This window comes from Symphalangus syndactylus, chromosome 8 (assembly GCF_028878055.3).
Source record: "Symphalangus syndactylus isolate Jambi chromosome 8, NHGRI_mSymSyn1-v2.1_pri, whole genome shotgun sequence".
Taxonomy (NCBI): Eukaryota; Metazoa; Chordata; class Mammalia; order Primates; family Hylobatidae; genus Symphalangus; species Symphalangus syndactylus.
Genome location: NC_072430.2, coordinates 112,094,178 through 112,116,239, shown reverse-complemented (window position 1 = coordinate 112,116,239; position 22,062 = coordinate 112,094,178). Strand labels below are relative to the sequence as shown.

At 42.3% G+C, this 22,062-nt stretch overlaps 2 protein-coding genes across 15 annotated transcripts in view; one reads left to right on the top strand and one right to left on the bottom strand.

Moving 5' to 3' along the window:
* CREB1 (cAMP responsive element binding protein 1) overlaps positions 1-20,227 on the bottom strand; it is a 75,235-nt gene extending 55,008 nt beyond the window's left edge. For 5 of the 11 annotated variants that reach the window (XR_010122215.1, XR_010122218.1, XM_055290402.2 and 2 more), the window contains exon 1: positions 19,808-20,033. The gene's annotated coding sequence lies outside the window, so the exon portion shown is untranslated. Of the gene's footprint in view, positions 1-19,807 lie in introns of all 11 variants that reach the window. The other 6 variants (XR_010122216.1, XR_010122217.1, XM_055290398.2 and 3 more) reach the window with 6 other exon arrangements.
* KLF7 (KLF transcription factor 7) overlaps positions 20,125-22,062 on the top strand; it is a 473,743-nt gene continuing 471,805 nt past the window's right edge. For 2 of the 4 annotated variants that reach the window (XM_063645051.1, XM_063645049.1), the window contains exons 1-2: positions 20,125-20,509; positions 21,332-21,428. The gene's annotated coding sequence lies outside the window, so the exon portion shown is untranslated. The remainder of the gene's footprint in view (positions 20,510-21,331; positions 21,429-22,062) is intronic. The other 2 variants (XM_063645052.1, XM_063645050.1) reach the window with 1 other exon arrangement.

Sequence of the window (22,062 nt, the reverse complement as noted above, 5' to 3'; positions counted from 1 at the left end):
GTCCAACCTGGCAGAACTGAGATGTTATCTAATCAATACTGGAAACTTAGCAATGCTCCAGGTTTCTGATACTAATAATAGTCTATTGGTGTTAAATATAGCACACCTTCATTGAAACCAGACAGGCAAAAAGGCATATTCAAATGTCATATGCATATACATGTATGCATATACGTACACACACTCCTCAACATAGATCAACCTCAACTGAATAAACTTCAGACTAGATTAGACTGATCACACTGTAACAAAGCTTATAAATATTTTAAGGGAACAAGTCAGAGCAGACAATGTGATAAATGAAAATAAATTGGTATCTTTATCAAGCTGAGTTTTCCCTGAGAACAAATCCTTATTTCAGCCTCCAATCTAGATATTAGAAAGCAAGAAAAGTTATACATGAAGTTAACTCTGTGATCTGAATTTGATAAGATTTAAATTACTTATATGACAAAAATAAAAGCAAGCTTGAAAATTTGTTTACTTTTATAAACTCTGTATTAATAGTAAACACCAAAATAACCCAACCACCACTATAATCACCAAAAAGAGGGCGATATATAGCAAAAAGGAATCTTTTTTTGGGGGGGCGGGCAGGGATGGAGTTTTGCTCTTGTTGCCCAGGCTGGAGTGCAATGGAGTGATCTCGGCTCACTGCAACATCTGCCTCCCCAGTTCAAGTGATTCTCCTGCCTCAGCCTCTCAAGTAGCTGGGATTACAGATGTGCACCACCACACCTGGCTAATTTTTGTATTTTTAGTAGAGACAGGGTTTCACCATGTTGGCCAGGCTGGTCTCAAACTTCTGACCTTAGGCGATCTACCCACACTGGCCTCCCAAAGTGCTGGGATTACAGGTGTGAGCCACCGGGCCTGGCCCCAGGATTCTTTTCAATATTATTTAAGAAAATAAATTCTCTGATTTATTTATTGGATTTAACTCAGAGAAACTGTTTAAGTTCAATATTTTGTATTTTATGATTGCAGTTTTGTAATTACCAGGGTATTTGAATGCCATCCTTGATAAATAAATTTGTTTTTTAAAAATGTAGCATATTCTATGAGAAAGATATTGTTCTCGAAGGAAGTATTTAACAGAAGTGTGTCAGAAATAATGCCAGCCAGGCGCAGTGGCTCACATCTGTAATCCCTGCGCTTTGGGAGGCCTAGGCGGGCAGATTACTTGAGGCCACGAGTTTGCGATCTGCCTGGCCAACATGGTGAAACCCCGTCTCTACTAAAAATACAAAAATTAGCTGGGTGTGGTGGGGTGCACCTGTAATCCCAGCTACTCAGGAGGCTGAAGCACAAGAGTGCTTGTATCCAGGAGGTGGGGGTTGTAGTGAGTTGAGATTGCACCACTACACTCCTTCCTGGGTGACACAGTGAATGAGACTCCATCTCAATTAAAAAAAAAAAAAGTCATCTGATACATAGAAACATATTGCATGGTTTGACAGCCATCTCAGAATATGTGACTAACTCTATAGCGCCTTTCAACAAGAAAGCTGTAGTGCTTTCTCAAAGTTTTTTCTGTTTGTTTGTTTGTTTTAAATTAAGTATTTGCAAAGTTTACTTGCCTTGTTTTCCTTCAGGTAAGACTATACTCACGAATTTGAAACAAGTCTTCATGTATGTGACCACCAAGAGACAGTGCTGCTTAGCAAAGCACCAGCCACGACTATGCATTATTTTAGATAATATTTTTATCTCATCTCTTTCCATTCCCCTTTCATTCCAAACACCCACTTAATGGGTGTTTCACAGCTTTTTACACTTTGAACACTTCAAAGAATTGATCTCATAGAAACCTCTATACATGAAGTGTTACTAAATGGCTATTTGGAGCTCATTTTTTTAAGAAAAAGAGGATTATATACTTCCTACATACAGTTACTTTGACAAAAGCAATTTTTATGTTGACTAAAGAATGAAGCTGTCTTCAAATGTTAGTTCTGCTTTGTAAACTAGCTCAATGCTGAAACTGTAAGTACCCAAAAGTTATTATGCCCCGAAGTTAAATATGTATAGCCTACTTACATTTACTTAAGAAAATCAAAGTGTTTACGTCAAAATCACTGCATCCAAATGGGAGATGAATGTCCAAGTGCTTTTTAAACAAGTTTATGAAGTAACATTTGTTATTTCGAACTAAATTTTGAAATGTTATTCTTGGTGAATTATTTACAAATTGGACATGGAAGAGTAAAAATTCAGTTTTCTTGAGGTGACACAGCACAAGTTATGGAAGGAGTCATAATACAGGAATTCTGGTGTTAGCTAACTTCACAGATGGAGAACAAAAGATGTTAAGAGACTCGTAAGGAATGTTCAAGACTTCAGGGTTATAAAAGCCTCCAATATTATAAAAAGTGAGGGGTTCTCTGTAATATTTGGGAATGGAACTATGTGGACTATTATGCAATATGCTAATTACTTTTATTACATTTTGCTTACTAGTCAAACAGCAAAGGAAAAAGCCCAAGAACTCAAAGGTACCAAGGATATACTGGACTACATTTAAAAACTGACCATGGTTAATCTTCAAAACTGACAAATGGCATGCAGGCAATAGTACACACTTTATGCACAGGCTTTGATTTGCTTTTGTTGTTTTTTGTTTTTTTGATACAGGGTCTCACTCTGTCCAAGCTGGAATGCAGTGAGTGGCATGATCTCAGCTCACTGCAACCTCCGCTTCCCAGGTTCAAGCGGTTCTCTTGCCTCAGTCTCCCAAGTAGCTGGGATTACAGGCACCCACCACCACACCCGGCTAATTTTTTAATTTTTACTAGAGATGGGGTTTCACAATGTTGGCCAGGCTAGTCTCAAACTCCTGACCTCAGGTGATCCACCCACCTCGGCCTCTCAAAGTGCTGGGATTACAGGCATGAGCCACTGCGCCCAGCCTATTGTTGTTGTTTCTTTTTTAATCTTATGGTTCATTCTTGGTGTTGCACATTCTACGGACAAATGCGTAATGACATGCGTCCACCATTACAGTATCATACAGTGTATTCTGCTTTATGTACAATTTTGATGAAAGACTTGCTTCAAGTTCAGGCATCTTCATCTTTAATCTTGAAGGAATCAATATCAAGTCCAACCTTCCATGTAGATGTACTGTTTTTCACCAACCTGGTGGTGATTTCTGGTAAGGTCATTTTGATTACTACAGTCTCACGCTATTTCTCATGTCTCAGAGGCTGGAAGTACTGTCATAGTAAAGTATCAGAGTTAAAAAAAACTCAAAGTAGAAAACCTTCCTTTTAAGCTTTAGACAATGAATCTAATTTCCTCAGTTAAAAAAAATATGTTTGGCCAGGTGTGGTGGCTCATGCCTGTAATCCCAACACTTTGGGAGGCCAAGGCGGGCAGATCACCTGAGGTCGGGAGTTCAGGACCAGCCTGGCCAACATGGAGAAACCTTGTCTCTACTAAAAAAAATACAAAATTAGCCAGGCGTGGTGGTGCATGCCTGTAATCCCAGCTACTTGGGAGGCTGAGGCAGGAGAATCGCTTGAACCTAGGAGGCGGAGGTTGTGGTGAGCCAAGATTGCGCCATTGCACTCTAGCCTGGGCAGAAAGAGCGAAACTCCATCTCAAAAAAAAAAAAAAAAAAGTTCACTTACTTTAATCTGTACAACTCTAAAGAAAGGAATTATTCTTAACCTTTACCTTTCAAATTTATGACCCTTTAGTAGGGAATCACTCATTGAACAAATATTCTGTGCCTACTACGTAGTAACGACTGCAGCATTTTCAGCAGAACTGAAAATTACTACATAGTAGTAGTCCCATACTATGGGACTATAGCATAATACATATAAGAACCTTTCTCTGGAATTAGGCCAGGCGGAGTGGCTCATGTCTGTAATCCCGGCACTTTGGGAGGCCAAGGCGGGTGGATCACTTCAGGTCAGAAGTTCGTGACCAGCTGGCCAACATAGTGAAACCTCATCTCTACTAAAAATGCAAAAATTAGCCGGGCACGGTGGCACATGCCCGGAGTCCAGCTACTCAGGAGGCTGAGGCAGGAGAATCACTTGAACCCAGGAGACAGAGGTTGCAGTGAGCCGAGATCATACCACTGCACTCCAGTCTGGGCAACAGAGTGAGACTCTGTCTAGAACAAAACAAAACAAAAATAAAAGAACCTTTCTCTGGAATGCTTCTACATTGTTGGTGGTGTTAGTTCAACCATTGTGGAAGACAGTGTGGCAATACCTCAAAAACCTAGAGGCAGAAATACCATTTGACCCAGCAATCCCCTTACTGGATATATACCCAAAGGAATATAAATCATTCTATTATAACAATACATGCATACATATGTTAACTGCAGCACTATTCACAATAGCAAAGACACGCAATCAACCTAATGCCCATCAATGACAGACTAGACAAAGAAAATGTGGTACATATACACCATGAAATACTATGCAGCCACAAAGAACGAGATCATGTCCTTTGCATGAACATAGTTGGAGCTGGAGGCCTTTATCCTTAGCACAAACTAACACAGGAACAGAAAACCAAATACCGCATGTTCTCATTGGTAAGTGGGAGGTACATGATGAGAATACATGGACACATCGGTGGTTGGGGGGACAACACACACTGGGGCCTGTCAGAGGGTTGGGGGTGGGACGAGGAAGAGCATCAGGCAGAACAGCTGGTGAATGCTGGGCTTAATACCTGGGTGATGGGATGATGTGTGCAGCAAATCACCATGGCACACGATTACCTATGTAACAAACCTGCACATCTCGCACATGTACCCCTGAACTTAAAAGGTGGAAATAAAAAAGAACTTTTCTCTCAAGAGCTTACAGAAACTAATGAGAGATAAAATATGTACTATATATGAAAGAGCTTGACAGGTATAAATTATTACAACTAGTTTAACTATAAATTCCTTCCAAACAAGTACTTAACATCAGTAATTTAAAACCATAAACTTCTATTTGGAAATGGTAGGAATACAATGAATTGTGGAAAAAAAGAAAGAATAGCTGCCTATTTATGGTAATCTGATGCAGATCTGTTTAAGAACGTAATGAAATCAATGTATTTTTTTCATGATCTTGGCTAGAATATTTACCCTAAGTGAGCTACTTACAAGCCTAAACTAATATTGCTTAAAAACAAAAATTTTGGCCGGGCAGTGGCTCACGCCTATAATCCCAGCACTTTGGGAGGCCAAGGTGGGCAGATCACGAGGTCAGGAGATCAAGACCACAGTGAAATTCCGTCTCTACTAAAAATACAAAAAATTAGCCAGGCATGGTGGCGGGCGCCTGTAGTCCCAGCTATTCGGGAGGCTGAAGCAGGAGAATGGCATGAGCCCAGGAGGCAGAGCTTGCAGTGAGCAGAGATCGTGCCACTGCACTCCAGCCTGCGCGACAGAGCGAGACTCCGTCTCAAAAAAAAAAAAAAAAAAAAAAAAAAAATTTTGGCTGGGCGCGGTGGCTCACGCCTGTAATCCCCAGCACTCTGGGAGGCTGAGGTGGGCAGATCGCAAGGTCAATAAATCGATACCATCCTGGCTAACATGGTGAAACCCTGTCTCTACTAAAAATACAAAAAAATTAGCTGGTGTGGTGGCGTGCACCTGTAGTCCCAGCTACTCGGGAGGCTGAGGCAGGAGAATCACTTGAACTCAGGAGGCAGAGGCTGCAGTGAGCCAAGATAGCACCACTGCACTCCAGCCTGGTGACAGACTCTATCTCAAAGAAAAAAAAAAATCAATAACCATTAATAAAGCAAAAACCCTGAAAACTTCACAAAGAGATAATGCAGTACTACAACAGTGATGAAGACTATGCTTTACTTACTATGAGTTTCTACACAGTAAATACATCACTTAAATTCTACGGGACTCAGCTTATTTGTAAAAAATGAAGGAATGACTACTCACTCCCCCTTCATAGCTAAATGTTTGGAACTGTGAATTTCCCAAATATGGTAGAGTTTATAAGTTATACACTACAATCACAGTCATTATAATAAATTCTCTCATAATAAATAATAAATTCTTGAATCATAGTTACAATTGGGTCTCTGTATCCAAAAATTCAGCATCTGTGGATTCAACCAACTGCAGATCAAAGATATTTGGGGGAAAAAAATCCCCAAGTCCCAAAAGCAAAGCTTGAATTTGCTGCATGCTGACTCCTATGTTGAACTCATGAGAGTCAAGTGATGGGCACGCACTGTATAAGGTATTATAAGTAATCCAGACATGATTTAAAGTATATGGGAGGACATTCATCAGTTACATGCAAATACTATGCCACTTTATATAAGGGACTCAAGCATCCGTGGATTTGGTACCTGAGGGGGTCCTGGAACCAATTCCCCATCGATACCAACAGACAACCATGCTTCAAATTAAAATGTTTCACTCAAAATTATTTCTCGATTTTCATCTTTGCTTCTTTCATCTGTCACTACAAACTGAAGGATATGGACACAGAATAAAGGGAAGACCTGAGGTAGGTGGATTATAACTCCAAATACACATTAGTAGCTTCAGTTATTTTTCATGAAATAATGGTATCTTGTTTGCCTGGGCCTTTACAGAGATCACAGAGATATTTTTTAAATGTTTATAATAAACAAGAATTTATGATGTACAAAATATAACACCAAAACACAAACAATAAAAGAAAAATTAGATTAACTGGAAATCATAAAAATTAAAAACTTTTGTGCTTCAAGAGACACCATCAAGAAAATGAAGACAACCCACAGGAGAAAATTTTTGTAAATCATGTGTCTGACAAGAGACTTGTATCTAGAATAGTAAACAACTATTACAACAAAAAGCCAACCCAATTTTAAAATGTGCAAAAGATCTGAACAGAAATTTTCCCAAAGAAGATATACAAATGGCCAAATCAGCACATGAAAAGAAGCTTGATATCATTAGTCATGAGGGAAATACAAATCAAAACCAAACTGAGCTACCTCTTTGCACTCAGTAGAATGGCTATAATTGAAAAAAACAAAAAGAAAAACAAAAACAAAAACCCCAAACCCCAAAACACAGATATTAACAAGTGTTAGTGAGGATGGGGGAAAATTCGAACCCTAATACACTGCTGGTGATGCAGCAAATTGGAAAACAGTCCGGCAGTTCCTTAAATGGTTAAACACAGTTACCATAAAATTCCATTCCTGAGTATACTCAGAGAAATGAAGGCAAGTCAACATAAATGAATGTTTATGGCAGCATTATTCATAATAGTCAAAAAGTCCAATGTCCGTGAACTCACAAATAAAATGTTATATATACATAAAATGGACTATTATTTGGCAATAAAAATTAATACTGATACATACTACAACATGAATAAACCTTGAAAACATTATGTTAAAGGCAGCTTATCACAATGGACATTATGCTATATGATTCCACTTATACACAATGTCCCAGAATAGGCAAACCTATAGAGACAGAAAGGTGATAGGTGGTTGCCTAGGATTGCAGGTATGGGGAGATTAAGAGGTGATGGCTGAGAGATGTGTAGGTTTCTTTTAGGGGTAATGAAAATGTCCTAAACTGATTGTGGTAATAGATGCACAACTTTGTGAATATACTGAAAACCACTGAACTGTACACACCAAATGGGTGTATTGTATAGTATGTGAATTATATTTCAATAAAGCTGTTTAAAAAAGAATCTATGATGTCCAATTTTTAACTGTAATACATATACAGTCATGTGTCACTTGATGGTAATATGTTCTCAGAAATGCATCATTAGTTAATTTTGTTGTGAAAACAAAACCTAGATGGTAGAGCCTACTATGTACTAAGGCTACACAGTATAGGCTACAAACCCATACAGCATGGTATTGTACTGAACACTGTGGGGAAATGTAACACAATGGTAAGTATTTGTTATCGAAACATATCCAAACATAGAAAAGGTACAGTAAAAATAAAAGATACAAAATACAAAAGATAAAAAATGGTACACCTGTACAGGGTGCTTATCACGAATGGAGCTTGCAGGACTAGAAGTTGGTCTGGGTGAACCAGTGTGAGAAATGTGAAGGCCTACAACATTACTGTACACTATTGTAGACTTCATAGGCACTGTATACTTAGGCTATACTAATTTTTTTTTTTTTTTGGTGATGGAGTCTTGCTCTTGTCACCCAGGCTGGAGTGCAGTGGCACGATCTCGACTCACTGCATGCTCTGCCTCTGGGTTCAAGCTATTCTCCTGCCTCAGCCTCCTGAGTAGCTGGGATTACGGGCGCCCGCCACCACACCCGGCTAAAATCAGTGTGAGCAATGTGAAGGCCTACAACATTACTGTACACTATTGTAGACTTCATAGGCACTGCATACTTAGGCTATACTAAATTTTTTTTTTTTTCTGTGATGGAGTCTTGCTCTTGTCACCCAGGCTGGAGCAGTGGCACGATCTCGGCTCACTGCATGCTCCGCCTCTGGGTTCAAGCTATTCTCCTGCCTCAGCCTCCTGAGTAGCTGGGATTACGGGCGCCTGCCACCACACCCGGCTAATTTTTGCACTTTTAGTAGGAACATGGTTTCGCCATGTTGGCCAGGCTGGTTTTGAACTCCTAACCTCAGGTAATCCACCTGCCTTGGCCTCCCAAAGTGCTGGGATTACAGGCGTGAGCCACCGTGCCTGTCCAGGCTACACTAAATTTATATAAACAAAATTTTCTTTTATCAGTAATACATTAACTGTAGCTTACTGTAACTTCATATGCTTTTTAATTTTTTTAACTTGTCGACTCTTTTGTAATAACACATAGCTTAAAACACAAATACATTGTACAGCTGTATAAAAATATTTTTTCTCTAAAGGGTTTTTAAGTGAAAGCAAATTTATTAATAAAGTAAAGCAATAAAAGAATCTAAGGTTTTTTCCTTTTTTTTTTTTTACTTTTTAAACTTTTTTGTTAAACTTTATTTTTTTGACACAGGGTCTCACTATATCACTCAGACTGGAGTGCAGTGGCACAGTATCAGCTCACTGCAATCTCTGCCTCCTGGGTTCTCCTGCTTCGGTCTCATGAGTAGCAGGGATTACAGGCATGCACCACCAAGCCCAGCTAATTAATTTTTGTATTCTCTGTAGAGACAGGGTTTCGCCATTTTGCCCAGGCTGGTTGAAACTCCTGGGCTCAAGCGACCCTCCTGCCTCAGCCTCCCAAAGTACTAGGATTACAGGCGTGAGCCACTGTCCCCGGCCACTTTTTAAAATTTTTTGTTAAAAAGACACTCACACACGTTAGCCTAGGCCTACACAGGGTCAAGACTGTCAACATCACAGCCTTCCACCTCCACAACCTGTCCCACTGGAATGTCTTCAAGGGGCAATCACATGCATGGAGCTGTCATCTCTTATGGTAACAATGCCTTCTTCTGGAATACCTCCTGAAGGACCTATCTGAAGTTCTTCATAGGTTTGTTTACACTAGCACAGGACCACTGTTGTATATGCAATCTGTCATTCACCAAAACGTTCTTATACAGTGCATGACCGTATATCTCTATCTACACTAAGGAGAAGGATTAGGAGTCAGGAAATCTACATTTCAGCCCAATTCATCATTGTATTCCTGTTTATATCTTACCTTCTCTTATGTGAAACTCAAAGCTCCCTGCCTCATACTCAGCATTCCTCATAATGTAGATCTATAATCTAATACTTTCTTCACCAATTTATGAGTATGTCAAGTTCATTATATGTCCATGTCTTCATTTTTTTGTCCATTCCACTGCCTAGAATACACTCCATTTTATCTGTACTTAAGTTCTTTAGTATTCAACTTAAATTCTACTTCTCCCACAAAACTTTTCCTCACTAAGCCCCTTCTCTTCTGAACTCTATAGCTCTTCAAGATAGTAAAAATTCTGTCATGTATTGTGACACATATAAATCATTCTTATACTATTTCATCATCCCTACTATACCATAAGATTCTTGAGGGTAGGAGCCGTATAGTCAGGCATTATTGCTTATATCAACTAGAACAATCTTCATTTAATACCTAGGTATTTTTATAAATACCTAACTAGATAAATTTTCTTGTGATTATTTCACCAACTATAATAAAGTCAATGGTCAATAAATCTTCACTGAATAAATGATTGATAAATGGCAATACATAAAGTCAAGATGTTACCATTGATCACACAGCAAACAACAGAGCTACTACTGATATTTATGTAAGAAAATTACTCCCCTTTAAGAGTAGAAATAGGGCTGGGGGCGGTGGCTCATGCCTGTAATCGGAGGCTGAGGCAGGCAGATCACATAAGGTCAGGAGTTCGAGAGCAGCCTGGCCAACATGGTGAAATCCTGTCTCTACTAAAAATACAAAAAAAAAAAAAAAAAAAAAAAAAAAAAAAAAAATTAGCCAGGTATGGTGGTACATGCTTGTAATCCCAGCTACTTGGGAGGCTGGGGCGGCAGAATTGCTGGAACCCAGGAGGCGGAGGTTGCAGTGAGCCGAGATCACACCACTGCGTTCCAGGCTGGGAGACAGAGCGAGACTCTCAAAAAAAAAAAAAAAAAAAAAAAAGAGTACAAATAATTCAGAATTATCTGTAATTTTCACTTCAGTGGTGAAAAACAAGGTATTTCTGTGTCCCCTACTGCTAACTACTTACTTACACCAACAGGGATAATAGCCCTCAAAAATAATGGTTATTTAACCTTGGGTAAATTACAAACATTTTTAGTTACATCTGTACTGTCATACAGTTACAACCAAAAACTGACTCACGCTTGTAATCCCAGCACTTTGGGAGGCCGAGGCGGGCGGATCACAAGGTCAGGAGATCGAGACCACGGTGAAACCCCGTCTCTACTAAAAATACAAAAAATTAGCCGGGCGTGGTGGCGGACGCCTGTAGTCCCAGCTACTCGGAGAGGCTGAGGCAGGAGAATGGCGTGAACCCGGTAGGCGGAGCTTGCAGTGAGCTGACATAGCGCCACTGCACTCCAGCCTGGGCGACAGAGCGAGACTCCGTCTCAAAAAAAAAAAAAAAAAAAAAAAAAAAAAAAAAAAAAAAAAAAAACTGACAAGCAGATAACCAGATCCTTAGAAATTCACTTAAAATTGATGAAAGAAACGTCTTCGTTTCAGAGAAGATGCAGTAATCTTTAGGGAAAGACACATTCTACCATCAGCATAAGTCAACTTTCAGATCCACTCTACTCCCTAAACTATTTTATTAATAACTTCCCTTTTGACCCTTTCTTATCTAATCAAATGTCACTTCTCTTCTTTCAGAAAAAACTCACCATCAATTCCTTAGACCTCATCCTCTCAAAACCTCGCCCCTTTTAAGATTATTTTTTAGAGATCCTAGAATCATCCAAGAGGAAGAAAACTGAAAGGGTGTTTTTCATCTTTGTTCACACAGCTAGTCTCATGGTAAACTCCTTTATCACCTTATTTCAACCCTAAGAAAAGGCAACTTAGCATCTGTAAGTTCGTCAAGGAGTACTACTATTTATTTTCTTTTTTTAGAAGTTGAGATTATATACCTAGCTTCAAGAATTTTTTAATACATAGTGATTTTTCATCACTGGAGATGTATAATGCATGTATTAAATTATAGGTAATTATTCATCACTGGAGAAACTGCCTTCTCATCTGTTGGAATAAATGCCAGAATACATTTTTCTAAGCTACCCTCTTTCTGGTAGCCTAGAAGACAAATAAGTAAACATCTGGGCAAAATATAATACAGGGTGAGCATCCCTAATAAAACATCCAAAATCTGAAACTTTTTGAGCACTGACATGATGCCATGAAAAATTCCCACACCTGACCTTATGTAACAGGTCACAGCCAAAACTGTTTCATGCATAAAATTATTAAAAATTTTGTATCAAATTACCTTCAGGCTATGTGTATAATGTGTATATGAAACAAATTTCATGTTTAGACTTGGGTCCCATCCCCAAGATAGCTCATTATGTATGTATATGCCAATATTCTAAAATCTGAAAAAACCCAAAATTGGAAATACTTCTGGTCCCAAGAATTTCAGATAAAAGATTCTCAACCTGTAAAACCTATCTTCATAGGGCCTTGTCTGGCAGAGCTTAAAAAGAGAGACAGAAAAGGCAAAACAAAAAACAACAACAAAAAACCCAGTAGATAAGACAAGAGTGTGTATATATTAAGGGGAGTCAGACATTCTGAATGTGAAGAAAAACTAATGTCTATTCTTATTTTTGTCTCAAAAACCTACATTTACAGATGTGATAAAACCACACCTTCTACTTACAACTTCAGCAAGCTGACCAGCATCTGGCTCTTCTATAATGACTGAACTAGTATATATTTAATTGGCAGAGAAAAAACAACCAGGTTCACATTATCAGTTTGTTGCTTTAATCTTTGCCTCCACCCCAAGAGGCAATTTACTAACGATTCCATGGCACTGTGGGAAATCATTTAACTCTTGTTAGTCTACAGATATGTTCCAGATAAAAAACGTTCTGCCTTTACAGATTTCAATGATCTACCACACCCCCATCCCCAAATATTTTGTAAAGACAAGCACTTTGTAGGACAAGTGCAGTGGCTCACGCCTGTAGTCCCACCACTGGGAGGCAGAGGCAGGTGGATCACAAGGTAAAGGAGATCGAGACCATCCTGGCCAACATGGTGAAACCCTGTCTCTTTAGCTGGGCATGGTGGCGGGCACCTGTAATCCCAGCTGCTTGGGAGGCTGAGGCAGGGGAATCGCTTTAACCTGGGAGGCGGAGGTTGCAGTGAGCTGAGATCGCACCACTGCACTCCAGCCTGGCAACAGAGAAAGACTCTGTCTCGACAACAAAGCACTTTGTAAACATTTTAATCACTTAGCAGGTACAAATAGCACATAGTAATACTTTATTTATGAGATGCTCTGTCACCCAGAGTGGAGTTCAGTGGCGTGATACTGGCTCACTGCAACCTCCGCTTCCAGGGCTCAAGCAATTCTCCTGCCTCAGCCTCCCAAGCAGCTGGGACTACAGGCGTATACAACTATGCACAGATAATGCTTCTATTTTTAGTAGAGATGGGGTTTCATCATCTTGGCCAGGCTGGTCTCAAACTCCTGGCCTCAAGTGATCCACCCGCCTCGACCTCCCAAAGTGCCGAGATTACAGACGTGAGCCACCGCGTCTGGCCAAATAGCACATAGTAATAGTTTAAATCAAGTATTAGTAAAACCTCAAAACAATATTCTTACATTAAAAACTTTGGCATATATGATCAACGCATAAACACCAACTTGGGAATACAAAAAACAAAATATACCATGACAGCTTTTTTTTTTTTTTAAGACAGAGTTTCACTCTTGTTGCCCAGCCTGGCGTGTAATGGTGCGATCTCAGCTCACTGCAACCTCTGCCTTCCAGGTTCAAGTGATTATTCTGCCTCAGCCTTCTGAGTAGCTGGGATTGCAGGCGCCTGCCCCCATGCCCGGCTAATTTTTGTATTTTTAGTAGAGATGGGGTTTCACCATGTTGGCCAGGCTGGTCTCGAATTCCTGACCTCGGGTGATCCACCTACCTCAGCCTCCCAAAGTGCCGGGATCACAGGCGTCAGCCACCGCGCCTGGCCCATGACAGCTTTACTTAATGATGTTTTCTGGAAAGAGATTTGTGTCCTTGCTGCTGTATTATTAATCACTTTCTGAGTTTAATCATCTTAAAAAAGTCATAGTGTGTACATTTTAAAGATAAATACAAACAGCATGTATACTTAAAATGTACTACACCATTCGAGCATGGTGGCTCACGCTTGTAATCCCAGCTCTTTGGGAGGCTGAGGCAGGCGGATTGCTTGAGGTCATGAGTTCGAGACCAGCCTGGGCAACATGGCGAAACCCTGTCTCTACAAAAAAATACAAAAAATTAGCTGGGCTTGGTGGTGTGCGCCTGTTGTCTCACTCACTCAGGAAGCTGAAATGGGAGGATGGCTTGAGCCAGGAAACAGAGGTTGCAGTGAGCCAAGTGTGTGCCACTGCACTCCAGCCTGGGTGATAGAGCCAAACCTTGCCTCAAAAAAATAAATAAAAATAAATAAATAAATAAATAAATAAGTACTGTAGCTCAATGCTGTTTTGAAAAGCTAGAGAAAAAAAAAAAAAGGTAGTGAAACATATTTTGTGCTTTGGCTGAAATACGTATTACTTGGTCCAACTGGTTGACCAAAGGTTTCCACGGGGGAAAAAAATCATCTATGCAGTAAAGTTTATCATCTCAGCAATCATATAGGTGAATCTCACTATTTTTAAATTTAGGTACAAAATATAAACCTCACATAATTATATTAAGAAATACTAGACAATCGTCAAAGTAAGTTAACAAGTATGTAAAAAATAAATGAATGCAGGGAGAAATCCAGTATAGTAATCAGCCTTACTGGGTAATAATATCCCATGGGCTGTCTGTTAAAAAAAACCCCAAAAAACACTGAACTATATGAAATGTTCTTTCTCATTAAGAAAGCAAGCCACAAAAACCTTTTGGGCCAAAATAATAATTGAAAGAAGTAGTCTGTTCAGAACTGTAAGAACCTCAACAAAAGAATTAAATTCACCTTGTGAGTTAACTCTTAACCTGGCTTGCTTGCCTCCTCATGTACATTTTGATCATTTTATTAAACTTTTAAAAACTGGAGTTAAACAAGAAATGAGGGACTTTAAGTAACAATTTCCTGTCACAAACTATTTATTTTGCATTCAAATAAAAAGTTTTTCTTTAAAGAAATAGGCAAGATGGCAGTTTCCCTTAGTTTAAAAGGTCATGTAAGACCTAAGAATAAAAGCAGCTCACTAACTGGTTAATACAGTCTACTTACATAATAAAATGCCTCCAATTGTATGTTACAAAATGAAGAAGCTCTTTATGTGCTGATACAAAATTGCTAAGCCATATTAAGTGGTGTGGGTAAAGCATGATATAGGAGAGTGTATACCTAGTAATGCTACCATTTGTACAAAAAGGGGAGACTGTACATACATATTTGCTCGTGTTCACATAAAACACCTCTTAAAGGACAAATAAAAAATTGCTAACACTTAGGTAATAGGGCAAGAAAATGTAGGGCATTTTGCTGTATTATATATGTTTTGAATTACAGATCATGTGAATGAATTACTTATTCAAAAAACCAAATTAGAAATATAAAAAATATACTCCTCACTTCACCAAAGGTGATCCCTTTTTCCTTTGACTGGTTTGACACATATTTTGCCTTAGTCACTGTGTCCCCAACAGTTCCTGAGGGTAGAGATAAGACAGTGTAATTCATCTTTGGATTTGTTGTAGCTTGACCCACTGTATTACATACAGTAATCATAAATAATTTAAAAAGTAACAGGCCAGCTGGGTGTGGTGGCTCACGCCTATAATCCCAGGCATTCAAGACCAGCCTGACCAACATGGTGAAACCCTGTCTCTACTAAAAACACAAAAATTAGCCGGGAGTGGTGGTGCGTGCCTGTAGTTCCAGCTACTAGGGAGGCTGAGGCAGGAGAATCACTTGAATCCAGGAAGCAGAGGTTGCCGTGAGCTGAGATTGCATCACTGCACACCAGCCTGGGCAACAGAGTGAGACTCCGTCTCAAAAAAAATTTAAAACAAAAGAAAAAAGCCTTGTCAACACTCGAGCACTTGACACTTGCACAATGCCTGGAACTTAGTATGTATTACTTTATAGTTAACCTCCACAATTCTGAGGTAGTTATTCTACATTGATCAGAAAGGAAAGTGAGCTATTGAGAAGTTAAGATAACTTGCCTAAGGGCCCACAGGTAGCAAGTTAAAATAAAGCTTAAGGGACTAGCTATCATTAGTTGTAGCCCTAAGGTACTTTATGTTTATCTCACAATCTTATGAAATAAGTAGTAGTATTCTAATTTTACATATAAGGAAACTGAGGCTGAGAAAGATTAAGAAACTTCCTTAGGACACAAAATTCCTTTGGGGTGGGTACAGGATAGTAGTGGCAATGCTTGGATTCAGACCTAGGCCTATGATTCCAAACCTCATGCTCTTTCAACTACATTCTCTGTCACAGTGAGTGCTAAATAAATATTTGAATTACCATAAACTGTTGTCTCAAGTGATACTGCAGTAGAGATGAGTTTACACATGGGTAAGAAAAAAAAATCCTGCATTTTTCCATCTTGACATCTTATTACATTCCTAAATTTAGATTTGAGCTCTATTCAATAAAGAAGCCAAAGTTACACCATATATCAAGATATTTGCAAAACTATGTCACAAGCTGGCTGTAAACAAGTTTATATAACTCATATCTGATAAGCTATTTATGGAATAAATGAAATTATAAATTTCGGTAATATACTGTAAGCATTAGGTTAAATTTTGTTATAAAAAGGAGAATTTAAAAACAGGTGAAGAAGACACGTACTTGGTTTTACTATAACCCCATAACCATACTGTACCCAAACAAACAAAACCAAATGTCTTAGAATGAGAGAGAAATAAAGCTACTTCTCTATGAAGAAACCAAAATTTCTAATAATGAGACCTAATCAAGAATGTGAGTTTCAGAAAGTAGAAAAAGGTGCCATTTTTATGGATCAGGTGTCTAAGTTTCTTCAGGCTCTTTATGTGGGGAAAAAAAATTCATCAAAACAGGTTAACACGTAAGTTTTAAATTCCCAAAGAAGTGTTCTTTTAACATTCTTCAAGCAAATTCTGTCAAATAATTTATTTGCTTTCTAAATGTAGGTGTTCATGGAAAAAAAAAAAAAAAGATTCAAGCAGATCCAGCTGTAATTTTTACCCATGGCTGGAACAGTGCAGAAGTACAATTTAGTAACATGTTCCAGGTGAATGTTCAAGTACTAATGAATGTAAGTTTGAAGTTTCACCTGGAATTGCTAAAAATCACAAATTATGAATGTATAAATAATAAAATGGCCGGGCGCGGTGGCTCACACCTGTAATCCCAGCACTTTGGGAGGCCAAGGCGAACAGATCACGAGGTCAGGAGTTCGAGACCAGCCTGCGCCTGTAATCCCAGCTACTCGGGAGGCTGGGGCAGGAGAATCGCTTGAACCCGGGAGGCGGAGCTTGCAGTGAGCCGAGACCACCCCACTGCACTCCAGCCTGGGCAACAAGGGCGAAACTCCGTCACAAAAAAATAAATAAATAAAAATTAAAATAAAAAATACAATTTAAAATATCTCTTGGGCAAGACTAAAGAAAGAACATATCAGCAAACTGTTTTTTTTTGAGATGGGGTCTCGCTGTCGCCAGGCTGGAAGGCAGTGGCGCGATCTCGGCTCACTTCAATCTCCACCTCCTGGGTTCAAGAGATTCTCCTGCCTCAGCTACCCTAGTAGCTGGGATTACAAGCACGCGCCACGACATCCAGCTAATTTTTGTATTTTTAGTAGAGACGGGTTTTCACCATGTTAGCCAGGATGGTCTTGATCTCTTCACCTATTAAGCCGCCTGCCTCGGCCTCCCAAAGTGCTGGGATTACAGATGTGAGCCACCGCACTCGGCCATCAGTAAACAATTTTTTAAAAATCTCAAAATGAAGAGTCATATATTCTTTCTTTTTTTTTTCTTTGAGACGGAGTCTTGCTCTGTTGCCCAGGCTGGAGTGCAGTGGCACGATCTCAATTCACTGCAACCCCAGCCTCCCGAGTAGCTGGGATTACAGGCGTGCGCCACCACACCCAGGTAATTTTTGTATTTTTAGTAGAGATGGGGTTTCATCATGTTGGCCAGGCTGGTCTTGCACTCCTGACCTCAAGTGATCCGCCCGCCTCGGCCCCCCAAGTGCTGGGATTACAGGCCTCAGCCACCGTGCCCGACTTATATTCTTAACAAGAAAAAAAATTCTACTCAACTGATAGTGGCTTGCGAACAACATAAAGGAAAAATGGTAACATACCATTATCAATACTATAATTTTTTCAGTGTTTGGAAATAAAATCATTTCCCCAATCTTTATAGAAAACCTCCCTTTATTGCCTCTTCTTAATTTTCTTGGAAATGACAAATTGCTAATGTGGTCTTTTAAAGAGAAGCAATACAGCAAAGCACGTTTTGGAAAAGTGACTAGGATACAGAAAAATAAGACAGTGCTTCTGCTGCCAATCAATATTTGTTCCTAACCAGAAGGTTTGTACGTATCAATCACAATGCAATCATACAGTGACAGACAAGTATTTTTAAAACAAACTTGCTCGTCTTTTGCACCACCTAAAATAACTGTTCGGGGCTTTACTTTTAAATCAGGAAATGAGCCATAAATGTAAAAGATTTCAATGGGCAGCAATCGAAAGTGTCTTCCACTAAACCTTCAGAAGGTAGACGCCAGCTGAGGTTAGAATTATAACTTGAGATGGTACTACAAACTTAAATAGGTCATACTGCACGTCCTTTAAAAATTGTCTTTTAATTTTTAATGTGTCAATGACTTTCCTGCTGTCCTCTTTTCCCAACAGGCGAAGAAAAAATACAGCTTGTGGCTTAAACTGTCAATCTCAAGACGGGGGTTACCTACCGCATGAGAGACAAATAATAGATACTTTAAAGTCTATTTTTAGAAGTAGTATTAAATCAATCTCTCATTAAAGTTCACACAGAAATTCGTGGTTAATATGGTAGGGGGAGTGGGACGGAGGGTGAGGGGAGATCCAGATGACCCAAACGCGGCTGGCAAGGTTGTACCCCGCGAAATGATGTAAAACAAGAGTACATCGGCTGATACTCGTTTCAACGAAGTGTTTCAGAATGATAGACCTCAAGTGATGATTACCTTATTGAAAAGGGTTAAAACCGAAACTGTTTTCAAACACCAGCTTCCCTTTTATAAGATCTCAACAGTTTAAAAAGTTATTATAAATGTTTTTCTTAGCACCCTTTCTCCCAAAAAGCATGCATTTCCATGACTACTGACTTTAAAAAAAAAAAACAAAAAAAAGCAAAGGGGTGAGGGAGTCAAAAATTCCCCCCAAAAGCACAAGCTCTCATCTCTCAACTAAGCAACACAGGGCAGAAAGCAGCATTTCCTCAACGGTGTAGGAGCGGGGGGGAAAGGGCATGAATAAAATACAGCACGAGAGGAAACCTTGGGTTTCGAACTTTATTGCACAAAGAGTGGAGAGAAGAGTAGGTCAGACGTTGCAGCTCTTCCCCTTGCGAAGCGGGCATGGCAGACACCGAAGCCTCCGGGAAGGCAGCAGGCACCTTCACCTCCTCTGCCCTCAACTGTAGCCTTCTTCCTCCTCCACCCCCCACCGGCACCTAGGCGGCGGCTGCCCCGGAGGCCCGGCCGGGTCGGGCTGGGGGCGAGGCGGGCGGCGGGGGCCGGACGAGCGAGCGGCGCGGGGGGCAGCGCCGGGCCGAGCTGGCGGCCTCCCCCGGGGCGGCTCCGGGTTCCCGGCTCCGCGCCCGGCCCGGCGGCGGCGGCGGGAACGCGGGCGCCAGCTCGCCGCGGCCGGCCGCCCGCACACACCCCCGGCCGCCGGCTCCCACCCCGCCCGCCGCCCGCCGCCCCCCGCCATGAGCGCCGCCGCTGGCTGCAGGCAGAGTCGCTGCCGCCCCGGCCGCCGCTGGCTCCAGTCCGCCGCCATTATTCTTTGTTCGCTGCGAGCGGCGGCGATGTTGTGGGGCTCGGGCGGAGGCTCCATCTTTACCGCGGCCCCTCCTGCGAGGGGAAGGCCCCAAGCGCGGGTGTCCGGCGCCTCCCCGTCCCCCCTCCGTCCCCCCGGCTCTCTCTGGCTCCTGCCTCCTCCTCCTGCTCCTCTTACCGGTGGTACAAGCTCCTCCGTCACTGCTTTCGTTCGCGGCCCGGATCTCGCTGGAGTTTTATTCTCTCCCCCACGTAACACACCGCGTCAAACTACACCTCCGCCGCGTCACTCACCAACACTCCGCTTCTCCCAGCCGCCCGGGCCACAGGCAGCAGCAGCCGCCGCCGACTGAGGAGCCGCAGCCAGGGAGCCAGCCAGCGCCGCCCAGTGCCGAGTGCGCAGCGGCCGCGCACGGAAACAGCCGAGCTCGGCCCGGAGCAGCTCGAGCGGCCCCGCCCCCGCGCTGGGGACGGAACTTGCCGAAGACCTTCGGGTTTCTTCGGGCGAGGAGAGGTGGGGGTTCCGCCGGGAGAGGGAAGGCGAAGGCGGGCTGAGCCCGGCGCCGGGAGGAGTGGTCTAAACCCCACCGCGGCTTTCGGATCGATAAAGCCGGCAGCGGAAATTTGAAGGAGGAAGCGGGGTTTGTGTGTGGCCCAGTGGGGGAATTCCCGAGGGCTGTCGGCGACTTGGTGGAAACCCCCGCGCAGGCCTGCCCCTGCGGCGGTGAGCGGCGGGCTAGAAGGCGTCTGCGGCTGCCTTGGCTCTGCTCTTGACCGCCGCCAGCCCCGGGAACTTTCCGACGCCGCCGGGAGACTGGGGACGGGCAGCCCGGGCTAGGACGCGGCCGGACCGCGGGAGCCGTGCGGGCTGGGGAAGAAGGTCTGCTGCACCTCTGCCAACGTCCTGGGGCCCGGGGGCGTCGTGGGACCCCGGTGGGGACGGGTTTTCCTTTCCGAGACTCCGCGGAGAAACCTGGCGGCTGCCGGCGGAGCATGCTTTTCCGGGGGGCGCTGGCCCGGATACTGTGGCACCTCGCGGGGCTCTGCCCGGGCCATGGCTGACGTCGACGGCCCTCGGAGGCCTCCAAGCCACAACCTGCCTGGACCGCTGGAAATATGCCCCCTCCTACCTGCCCGCCTTTCTCCAGACAACATCCTGTGTCGCTTTCTTTCCTCAGCCTGTTTTCTACAGCAGGGATTCGCACCCACTGCACCCTAAACCCAGCAGGGGGACTTCCGTGGCTGGAAACTACTGAATTGCTCTTTCGTAGGTCGCCCAGGACCACACCACTAGGTCCCCATTCTCCTTGGTAGTGAACTGAGCAGCCCTCTCCTTGGGGTTTCAAGTCTGTCTTTTTTTTTTTTTTTTTTTTTTTTTTTTAATGAGACAGAGTCTAGCCCTTGTCGCCTGGGCTGGAGTGCAGTGGCACGATCTCGGCTCACTACAACCTCCGCCTCCCGGTTTCGAGCTATTCTCCTGCCTCAGCCTCCCAAGTAGCTGGGATTACAGGCACCTGCCACCACACCTGGCTGATTTTTGTGTTTTTAGTAGAGACGGGGTTTCACCATGTTGGCCAGGCTGGTCTGGAACTCCTGACCTCGGGTGATCCACCCGCCTCGGCCTCCTAAAGTGGTGTGGTTACACGTGTGAGCCACCGCGCCCGGCCTGAAGTCTTAATCATTGTTTTTCTGTCCTTTAAAGGAGCCGTGTCTTTAGGAAGCAGAGAGGGTTCGATTCTGGACTCCGCCCTTGACTCACTTCTCTTGTAAAGAAAGAGTTGTCCTTCGTGGTACTCCAGGTACCCTACTGTTTTCTCATGGACTTTGCAGTTAACAAGTCTCCTTTCCTTCTGTTACTCTCAACCTTTCCTTCCCTACCGGCTCTTTCTTAGTAGTATTTAAACATGCTTAAGTCTCTCAATTCTTTAAAAAGATTTCTCTTCTCCCTAAATTGCTCTCCAATAACTCCAGCTGTCTCTTACCCCATGGACAGTCTCTCATGTCCCACCTCCCAGCCCTCTCCAGTGTCTCCACCGCTCACCTGAAGTGGCTCTGAATTGTCCACAGACAAGCTTCACGTCTGTAAATGCAGCAGATCATTTTAAGTCCTCATTTACAAGCCCTCTTCCCAGTATTTGACACGATTGACCACACTCGCTTCCAAATACCCTCTTCCCTCTGGTCTTATGTCGCAGGTTTCCTCCCTACCTGAGTTTGCTCTTTAACAACCAGCTCCTCCTTGATCTACCTCTTACACATTGGAATCATGCTGAGCTGAACCCTGGCCCTTGTACTGAGTCTCCCCATACACTTTCCTAGGTGGTCTTATGCTCTCCCAGTAGCATCAAATACCCTCTGTCGAAGACTCTTCAATCCATAAATCAAGCCTAGATCTTGCTCTGGAATCCTACATTCATAGTTCCAACATACTGC